Source organism: Bos mutus, chromosome 11 (genome assembly GCF_027580195.1).
Source record: "Bos mutus isolate GX-2022 chromosome 11, NWIPB_WYAK_1.1, whole genome shotgun sequence".
NCBI lineage: Eukaryota > Metazoa > Chordata > Mammalia > Artiodactyla > Bovidae > Bos > Bos mutus.
In genome coordinates, this window is record NC_091627.1 from 19,003,248 (window position 1) to 19,011,275 (window position 8,028).

Consider the following 8,028-nt stretch of genomic DNA (forward strand, 5'->3'; position numbering starts at 1 on the left):
TACTTTCCTGCTTAAAACCCTTCAGCTTCGTTTAACTGCAGCTCAACATGGTGGTTGGATTCAGAAGCCAGATGGCCTAGCTCCGCTACCCACGGGATAGGGGATCCTAGGAGGTTAGTTAAGTGCACGGAGCTTCACTCTCCTCACTTGTAAGACGGGATGATGACCTAGCTCTGAGGTTGTTATCAGGATTCAATGAATTTATAATAGAATGTGCTTTGAACAGTGACATGTAAGTGGCACTAGTGGTAAAGAACCCGTCTGCCAATGCAGGAGATCTAAGCGATACAGGTTCCGCCCCTGGGTAGGGAAGATCCCCTGGAGAAGGGAATGGCAACCCACTCCAGTACTCTTGCCTGGAAAATCCCATGGACAGAGAAGCCTGGTGGGCTACAGTCCATGGGGCTGCAAAGAGTCAGACACGACTGAAGCGGCTTCGCACACAGCACACTCACATATGTGTTTGTTAGATGAATACTACTACTACTACTAAGTCGCTTCAGTCATGTCCGACTCTGTGCAACCCCACGGACTGCAGCCCACCAGGCTTCTCCGTCCATGGGATTCTCCAGGCAAGAACACTGGAGTGGGTTGCCATTACAATCAACTCTAAATCCTTAAGATAACTCACAAACCCCCCAGTGATGGCACGCCAGTTTCTCTTCTGTCTGATCTGTTGCTTCACCTGTGCTTTGGCTTCTTCTGAGCTCTGCTCCTTCCATCCCCTCTTTCCTTACATCTTCACCTAGTTCACCCGTCATCTCCTGAGTCTGCAGAAATGGCCGCCTCTCGGGGCTGTCCTTGGGTTCCTCTCCCCTCCCAGCAACGCAAGCTCCCCTATCCTGTGCTCTGCAAGCAGGAAGCATGGGACATCACCTCCCCACCCCCTGCACCAGGAAGGTGGGGATATATCTATGTAACTATGTCTCTGTAACTTGTCCAGGTAGCCCCAGTGCCCAGCAGAGTGCTTGGTGGCTAGACTGGGTACCAGGAGATGGACAACTGAAGAGACAAGTCGACAACCGCTGGAAGGAGGAGTCACAGACAAGTGTACATCAGCCACAGGACAGGGCGAACTGAGGGCAAGGCTCAGGATGGCCTCAGGCTCTGGCCAGAGCCCAAACCCCGGCTGGAGGCACCTGTGACTCACTGGGAGGGGCTGGAAGCCCCAGGCAACCCCTGGTGTCTTCCCCTTCCCTCCATCCTGTCCAGCTCTATAGACAAATTCCCAGTTGCTCCAGAAGGATGGTGATTAAGAGAACCCAGTGACGAAACTCAGGGAGACAGTGAAGGACAGGGCAGCCTGGTGTGCTACAGTTCATGGGGTCACAGAGAGTCGGATATAGACTTGCTGACAAGTGAAGGAAATGTTGCAGAGGGAAATCCCTTTTGAAAATGAATAACCCCCTGATTTATTTGGACAGTTTCTCTTCTGGATTTCCTGAAAACCCAGGTAAGAAATTTAGTGATATCGTGGTGGTGGTGGTTTAGTCACTCAGTTGTGTCCGACTCTTTGCGACCCCATGGACTGTAGCCTTCCAGGCTCCTCTGTCCCTGGGATTCTCCAGGCAAGAATACTGGAGTGGGTTGCCATTTCCTTCTCCAGGGGATCTTCCCAATCCCAGGGATTGAACCCTGGTCTCCTAAATTGCAGGCAGATTCTTTACTGACTGAACTATGAGGGAAGCCCCCAGGGACGTCATATATCTAAACAAAATACATGAAAGCCTGTTCTATCAAAAGCCACCCCTGGAAGGAAGGAGCAGATGCTGCCTTGCTCTGTTTTTAATGGACCACGAAGCGCTTGGAGGCGGCCATCATTCTAATCAATGTGAATAAGCAAATGATCCCCAGCCGCTCTCCCTACTCCTGGTTCTGAAACTCAGAGACATGCCAGGCAGACTGATGAGCCCAGGACCACTTTGAAGGATCCTATAGCAGCCAAATTGCCGAAATGTGTTCAAACAGAATGCGGTAGCAGCAGCTGCTACAGCTGTCAAGCAAGCTTCCTGAAATAAAGGGGAAAAGGCAGCAACAGACTATTGCTCTTGAGCCAATGCATTTAAAACACGAGATCAAGTAAGAGCGATGGAAAAAAAAAAAAATACAGGAAGTCGGTGAAATGAGAACTTGGCTCACTGGGCCAAAGTAGGCAGTCTGGGGTCATGGACAGAAAGTTTTAGCTGTCACATAAGCAGTCCCTGAAGGGTTAGGGATTGGGGGGCTGATGCTGAAGCTCAGCCAGGATGTGATGATGAGGGGGCAGGAATCTGACAGCCATTCTGCTGTCAGAAGTCTGGCCAGCCCAGACGGAGTCATGAGAGGGCCACCAGGGTCCTTGGAGCCTCCGCACATAAAAGCACATTTAGTCACAAGGCTAGGAGGTGCTCAGAAAATGCATGCTTCCCTTTCCCTTCCTGAAGACCAGGGACGCAGTTTGGTCAAGGTTAATTTCTGCATCAGAGTCCTTAGTTGTAAATAACAGAAACTGATTCTGACTTAAATGTAAGACCATTACTCCTTATCAATTGTGAAGAAGGCTGGGGAACCAGCCAGTCAGTCAAGATGGGTGGGTACTGGGGACAGTGTGCAGCCAGAACCATGGCCAAAATTTCACCGCAGACTTCAGCCAGAGGGATTCCCGTTGCTTCTGCGGCTGGACCCCAGACCTTGATTGGTCCCTACTGCACTGACTCCATGAGCACCAGACCCTGGACCCTGGATACTGGGTTCATCTTCATAGGAATCCCAAGGCAGCTTTACTACTGCCCCCAGAAAGAACTCTCCACAAGCCCTGCTTCTTTGAGCCACTCACCTGAGATTCAGAATCCCAATGTGGGGTTGTCTGGCCAGGCCTAAGTTAAGTGCTGTGTCATGCTACAAGACAAGCTAGGAGGTTGGTACCTCAAGTATACGTCTTCCAAAAAGGAAAGTGGGCTATGCCTCCACCTCCCCTCCCCCATAAGATTCATAAAGTGAAGAATTCCTCCAATAAAAGAAGAGGCTTCAATGCTGGGTGGCTCCCAAAATAGCCCAGTTTCTTGCAATTACACTGGAGCTTCAGGTCCACATGATGAAGAAAAGCAAAAGCTGTTGGGGGTGGGGGGCTGGTACATGAAATTAGGAGCCTGAGAGAAGCCTTAGCCTGCAGGGATCTCATCTTTCTTTCTCTGGAAAAAAAGGGGTGGGGGGGTTGCTTTGCTGTCATCATTATCCCTACCTGGAAGGCTTGTCCCCATTCAAGCTTGACCTCCTCCCAGATCCACAAAGATCTCTCTCTGGTCTAAGATGCTATTTCACCTCTAAATTGCATCATACTTTTTAGAAATGAATCACTTCATTTATATATGACTTATAAAGCTCCTCTAGGATGGAGACAAAAATCTTATTCATTTAATAGTCAACAAACATTTATTGAGTGTCTGTGAGGCCTTGGGGAGCCCGAGGGGACAAAGACAGGGCCTGTGCCTTAGAAAAGAAGATCATTGCTGGTGCAGACGTGGAGGTGTAAAGCCTCCTGACCTGGTTTAAATGGATCTCCAAGATTAAGATGTTCTCGGCCATTTGGCGGGTGGGGGTAAGTAGTGCCTTCCAGACAGAAGGAACAGCGTAGACAGAGGCAAGGAGTCGTGAGAAGTTGTGGTGTGTTTGGGAAACAGAGTGGGTGGGACATGGGACGTGTGCAACTCAGCAAGGGAATGGGGGATACGGTTGCCAGTGAAGAGGGGACCACATTCTGAGAACCCTTGAATGTCTTTCTCAGGAAGGGCGGGTGGTATCCTGAGACATCAGGGATCATCTGATACTCTCTTTTTTTTATTCTAGTAATTCATATATACATAACATAAAATTGACCATTTTAACCATTTTGCAACTTAGGTTACATTGGTATTAAGTACATTCACATCTTTGTGCGCCAGCTGCCACCGTCCATCTCCAGAAATTTCTGATCTTCCCAAACTGAAACTCTGTGCCCAATCGACAACAACTTCGCATTCTGCCTCCCCCACCCCCCAGCCCAGGCAACTCCCATCTACTTCCTGTCTATGTCATCAGATACTTTTATTTATTTGTTTTAAAATATTTATTTACTTGGCTGTGTTGGGTCTTCAAGGTGGCACACAGGATCTTTAGTTGTGGGCATGCAGACTCTTAGTTGCCACACGTGTGATCTAGTACCCTGACCAGGGATCAAATGCCAAGCACCTTGCATTGGGATCATGGAGTCTTAGCCAGTGGACCACCAGGGATGTCCCTCATTAAATACTTGTAAGCAAGAGAATGAACTGATGGAATTTTCTAGAAGGATCCCTCTGCCTACGATATGAAAGACGGCTTAGAAGACTTAAGGTAGAAAGCAGCTGCAGAAAACTCCAGAAGAACCAAGAAGGCTGAATGGAGGCAATGCGATGGTGACCAGACAGGCCGGAAAGACTAAATTTCAGAGATATTGATTAGATGTAGGAGTTGATTATTCCAAGGCATCTTTTTCTATTTTATTCTCTCTATATTGACCCCCACATCCCTTCTTGTGTGAGGAAGAGAGAGGATTTATGATCCTATAAAATTGATTTTTAAATAGCCCCTCTGACCCTATTGGCTCACAAATATTTCAAAATTACAGCCTATGTAGATGGCAGACTACTTTCCCACATCATTACTGTAGGATACGTGCTGTGACTTTGGAATAGACCTTGATCACTGCACACTTTGATCAATTTTATTAAAGAGAAATAATTTACAAGAATAGTTTGTGATCATTAAATGTTCAGTGGCAACTCAGAACAGTTTCTGTGCTAGGAAAAAATTATCTGAAGCTTGCATTCAAAAGACAGCTGACTACTCATAGAGTCTGGAGTGGATCTCAAAAAAAACCTGGATTTCAGCCCAGCTCTGCCATTCACCAGCAGTGTGGCCCTGGGCAATTTACTTAACCTCTCTGCATTTCTGTGTCCTCTTTAGTAAAGTGGTTGTTGATTAAATGAGCTGATTCGTATAAAGCACAGCAGCATCTGCCCTACAGTAAGTGCTCGGTTTGTGTGGCTATTGCTACAATCCTGATGGTGGTGATGATGATCAGCATCATTGCTTCTGAGGCCTCTTGCAGTGCTGAAACCCTGTGCCTGGCAGCTGTTCTTGGACGGAGATGGAATTGTCCATTCCTTGTGGTTCTGAAAGGAAGGACTTGCCCGCTCCCTGCAGGGTCTCCCTCCCTCCCTGAAAACTCGGGCTTAGCTGTTCTGCAGGAGAAAACATTGCACATGTTGCGTCTGCGAGCCTCACTCTCCAGCTTCTCATTTCTTCTTCCAACTTGCTCTGGTTCCAGTCACCCTGCCCAGGTCTTCTTTAGCAGCTGAGATGTTTCCTTTCTGGTCCGGATGATGTCTGTATCTCCTGCCGGGTCTGGGAGCACAGGAGGTGGAGGACTCAGGCCCTCCTCGCTCTCTGCTGTCTTGGACCACAGCCGTCTGTCTTCCTCCGCAGCTCAGCTGTCCTGCTGGTTCTTTCTCAGAGCCTGCACACAGCCTCTCTCTGCCTTCCTTGGCTTTTGGAACTCCTCTTTGGTGCCCTTTTGAAAGGTGTATTCTGGGCACAGAAACTCATCTAAAGCCTTGGATGATGGGGCTTTGAGCTCTGAGCCAGCTGATGATGTGTGAGCAGGTGCTAGACCACATCCAGGACAAAGCAGGGGCCCGTGTGAACTCTGCTGAATGAGAAGATACTGGCGAGACGATGGATGAGACATGAGCTGGAGGCAGCTTTGAAGCTCACAGCAATAGGCAATGGCTTCAGCCTTGTTTGTGCACATAGGACCGGGCTCTTTTTCTGAGGGAGACCTGTGCCACCTTCTTCATGGTGTGTAGATCATTTGTTTTGCAGGCAAGATCCACAGGGCTGGGCATGTACCTAACTGACCGATTGATTAGAGAACCAAACATTTGTTGATGGAAAAAGCTTTAAGGTGCTTTTAAAAAAATTTCTCCTTGAGGTTAAACATCACAGATCTGAAAGCACTTCGGCTGTGAGGCTTGAGGTTCTATATCCCCCTATGTAGTTTAGTTTTCAGGTCTTTACATCTCTCAGGGTCTTTAAAAAGTACTTTCACTATGTGCTTTGATGCTTCCCCAACTTGAGGGTAGGGGCAGTGCTTATCTCTCTCCCTGCACATAGAAGGTATTCAATAAATATTAATCTCAGGAATCTTTTATCGCAAAAATTATTCATTCCAGACAGTTTACCTTAGACTCTCCTTCACGTGGTCCCAGCCACAATCTGAGTCTTTGATTCAAGCAAGTGAGACACCATAAGTGTTCACTGGCATTCTCCTTGATTCCAAGGTAGCTGACTAATGGCTGGGGATATGGTTCAGGTATTAAAGGGATCGACGCTTCACCAGAAGCCCTTTTTTGCACCTGCCTTCACTTTGTAACCATTTCCTTGGTTTCTTATGATAGCAAGTATTTGTCTTCTGTTCCTGATGCAAGATTCTAGGCTCCTGACAAGCTTTCAGGAAAAATTCAGGCAGGAAAACCATGACACTTTCCAGAGTTCTTTTAAGGTAAATTTCATCATAGGCCAGAATTTGGAGAACAAAGACCTATTCTTCTGGTTTGTAAGGAAGAATATTTCCAACAAACAGGAGTTTCTTCCAACTCTGCTTTGCTGAGTCTGGCTTGAACTCTGCTTCACTCAGACCAGGGCCCTCACTGTCTGTTGCTGGGAGGAGCTTCAGTGAGCCTCTCTTCCAGGTCTCCATCTTGGAACCCTGAGGTTATAGCAGGTCACATGGGGCCAGCCTCAGTGAGTGTGTGTGCTGCAGGATAATGGTGTAGATTATGGACCTATTGAAGCATGTCTGTCCCCAGGAGTAAGTAGCTGTGTTGTCTAAGCCTTCCGAGCTTCCCAGGCGGCGCAGTGGTCAAGAATTTGCTGGCCAATGTGGGAGGTGCAGAAGACGCGGGTTTGATCCCTGTGTCAGGAAGATCCCCTAGAGTAGGAAATAGCAACCCACTCCAGTATTCTTGCCTGGGAAACCCCATGGACAGAGGAGTCTGGCAGGCTACCAGACTCCTCTGTCCATGGGGTCATAAAGAGTCAGACATGACTGAGCAGGCACACATGCTAAACCTCCCAAATGCCCCCTGTTGCTCCAGCTTCTCTCTGGGACTCTACAGATTCTCCCATACCTCTATCCAGCCACCCCTCGCTCCGCCCTGGGAGGTGGGGTGGGGAGAGGGATCCAGCCTGGCAGCTAATGGGACCCCGACATGCTGGCTGGCTAAATACTTTGGATACCATTCCTGGGCAATGTGGTTTGATTCCAGTGCACCAGAGAGCTGCATTCGTGAGTTCACAGCAGTGGAAACTGTGCATGACAATTGCTTTAGGAGAGTGAAGTTGGCTGCTGCTGTGGGCTAATCCTTAGAGATGGGCTAGCAGCAGGGTGAGGACCTATTTGATGCTCGAGTAGTGTCTGTGAGAAGCCGTGGCTCTAGCTGCAGAGAACTGAGAATCTGCGGCAGAAATGATTAGAGAAATGGAGAGAAGAGAGAATGATGCTCCCTCTTTTAAACCTCTCTGCAGCTCTCCATCCCCTAGGATAAACCAAGCCCCTAGGTGGGTAGCATCAGCCCCTCGTCCTGCTCCTTGCCTCCTTTACCCTCACTTCTAGCCAACCTGCTGCCCTCAGCCACCCCTACCCCAGCATTTAAGGGTGGGGAGAACATAACCGAGGATTTCAATCAAGTACAGAGCAGAGAGATGAGAGATGGGGCTGAAAGGGAGGTAGGAGTGAGCAGACGAGAGGCATACGCAGATTTTATATTTACAGAGAGATCTATGAGTTACGTGTTACAGTAACTCATCATTTATTGAGCTGTTTCTTTTTTTTTTTTTTTTTTTTTGACCCCATGGACTGCAGCCTACCAGGCTCCTCCATCCGTGGGATTTTCCAGGCAAGAGTACTGGAGTGGGGTGCCATTGCCTTCTCCGTGAGCTCTTTCTATATGCAGGATATTTATCTTCTGA